Source organism: Cricetulus griseus, assembly GCF_003668045.3.
Source record: "Cricetulus griseus strain 17A/GY chromosome 1 unlocalized genomic scaffold, alternate assembly CriGri-PICRH-1.0 chr1_1, whole genome shotgun sequence".
In the NCBI taxonomy this organism is placed as follows: domain Eukaryota; kingdom Metazoa; phylum Chordata; class Mammalia; order Rodentia; family Cricetidae; genus Cricetulus; species Cricetulus griseus.
In genome coordinates this window covers 125,368,019-125,370,728 of record NW_023276807.1, presented here as the reverse complement: position 1 = coordinate 125,370,728, position 2,710 = coordinate 125,368,019, and the positions used below count along the sequence as shown (strand labels likewise).

The 2,710-nt window shown below is 40.7% G+C and overlaps 1 non-coding gene across 1 annotated transcript; it reads left to right on the top strand.

Moving 5' to 3' along the window:
* Positions 1 to 2,194: 2,194 nt before the first annotated feature.
* On the top strand, positions 2,195 to 2,299 carry LOC113831591. The gene has a single exon (XR_003479519.1). It is a non-coding gene; the product is annotated as a U6 spliceosomal RNA (small nuclear RNA).
* Positions 2,300 to 2,710: the final 411 nt, after the last annotated feature.

Here is a 2,710-nt window from a genome sequence, read left to right as displayed (position 1 = left end):
GACAAGTCATGTTTCATTGTTTTCTTAGAGGCTTTTTCCTCTTATTGTTGAACATCAGCTATTTTCTCTTGTGGGTTGCCATGGCAACAGTAGAGTAGGTTCAGCTTTGGGAAGTTTTGGTAGTTTTCTTTCTTTCTTTTTTTTTAATTTTCTTTTCATTTATTCTTTGTGTCTTTCACATCATGTCTCCCGATCCCACCCATCTTCCCCCAATAAAAAATGATAACATTTAACAATATAAAACAGGAAAAAAGGGGATGGGGAAGGGGAAAATCTTACCATGGAAGCTGCAGTGTGACCCAGTGAGTCATGCAATAAACTCCTTTGTCCATACATCTTTACATGCAGAATTTCATTTCAAAGAGTTATTGGTCTGATTCAAGGCCCCTGGTCTGTGCTACACCATCAGCTCTTAGTCCTCACTGTTACTTTTCCAGGGCATCCTGTTGCTGACGTGTGTTGTGAAGATCCTGCAGCTCTGTGTCCACTAGACACAGCCCCCATAACTCCCCACCCCAACCCCAGGCACCACTCCAGAAGATCATAGATGAGATGAATGTTTTGGTGGACCATCACATAACCCTGGTTCTGGACCTGGGTAGTTGCAGTGTTGGTCAGCCTGCCAGCTCTCCCCTGTCTTCATTAACAAGCTGAGTTCTCCAGCACTGACCTGACTAGTTCACCACTTGAAGTAATATGCAAGGGGCTGGGCTAGTTTTCTTGCTTTCACATTCGCAGAGTCTATTCCCCCACACCTACACTGTCAGGGCCAGCTCTACTATGTTGCACAGCTAGGTGTAGGGTCTAGTCACCCATGTGCTGCTGCTGACCAGGGATAGGGACGGCCCTCACACTGTTATGACATCAGGGCCAGTTTGGGTAATTTTCTTTCCCCCAATATCATCATTACTGATTTATTTCATGTAAACAAGGAGTCAATTATTATGGTAATTAAAACATTTTAACATGCACAGTAGATCTCTGAAAAGAATGATAAATGGCTTTGTTAATTCTTTTCTGGACAGTGGTTGATCCTTATAAATTGCCTCTGAATGAAACTGGTTCATTTTAGTTACTATGCTTTATTGACTTGTTCTAGTAACAAAAGTGTTTTTCCATCATTATCCAACTGCTATGCTTTTCCAATAAATTTACTATTAATTGGGGGCTGGAGAGGTGGAACTGTGGTTAAGAGCACTGACTGTTCTTCTAGAGGACCCAGGTTCAATTCCCAGCACCTACATGGCAGCTTATAACTGTCTGTAACTCCAGTTCTAGGGGATCTAATGCCTTTATACCAATGCACATAAAGTAAAGTTAAACAAATTACTATTAATTGACTTTTTGTCCATGAAGCATATTTTTAGTCACATAACAAATGTTCAAGAAGTGATGATTCAGTTATTATTGTAGGCCACTAGCCAGGTTTGAGTATAATTGGTTCATGTGAACAGAACTCAGGGTTAGGCAATTATCTGACTAGTTAACTAGTTAATGTGAAGATAGACACTGAAGTATGTCAATGAAAAGAATTTATTTGATTCTCTGGGCATCATATGGATTCTATGTGTTTTGGGAGGACACTTCAAATTTCCCAATGTAGGGTTAGGGTCCTCAACATACTTAGTCAGACCTTGCTGACTAATTGTAGACTTCTTTCATAAAGACACTCTCCACAGAGTTCAACCGAGTAATTTTTTTCAGTGCCAAGTAATCTTTTTGTGTTAAGTAGTTTGTCCCCTCAACCAATGTTTAAATAGCACAACCAAAGAAATAGTTAAATGCCTTTGATCTAAACCTCTACTTTTTAAAAATTTATTTGTTTATATTAATTAAAATTTTTTATTTATTTTACATCCTGATCAGTTTCCCCTCCCTCCACTTCTCTTGTTCCTCCCTCCTGCTCCTGCTTCCCCTCTATTTTCCCATCCCTTCCTCTTCAGTCTCTTTTCAGAAAGAATAATGCCTCCCATGGGAGTCAACAAAGCATGGCATGCATGTCAAGTTGAGAGAGGACTAAGTTCTTCCCACTACATCAAGACTGGGAGAGGCAACTCAGCATGGGGAATATGTTCCCAAAAGCCAGTGTAAGTGGACAGGGACAGGACCTGATCCCACTGCTAGGCTCACCACAAACAGACCAAGCTACATAAACACATTTTTTAAATGTACTATTAGTAATAGCTATGTGTAGTGGCATCTTGCTTTGCCAGTGAACTAAAATTGAAATGAAACAGAGAAGATTAGCATGGCCACCACCACAAGTTCACTGGCAAAACAAGATGTATTTAAGGTAGTCATCAATCTCAGTATAACAGAGGGGCATTTAAGGTAGCATCTCCACTATTGCTTAGATTCTTAGTTGGGGGTCGTCCTTATGGATTCCTGGGAATTTCCCTAGTGCCAGGTTTCTCCTTTACCCCATAATGGCTCCCTCTATCTTTCCTTCCTCTCCTCTCTGCCCTTTCCTGAACTCTACCTTCCTGATCCCTCATGTAAGATGGTTTCAGTTTCATGGATAGCATCTGGTAAATAGGAAGACACAGCTTTAGTGGCATCTTGCTTTGCCAGTGAACTTGTGGTGGTAGCCACGCCCTATGGGCGTGGCTTTAGGTGTGCAGACATAACCCCTTATAAGCATCAGTTATGTATTATTATTTGTGTAAGTACTTCCCTAATAAATACCTGATTATCATTTATCTTGGGACTC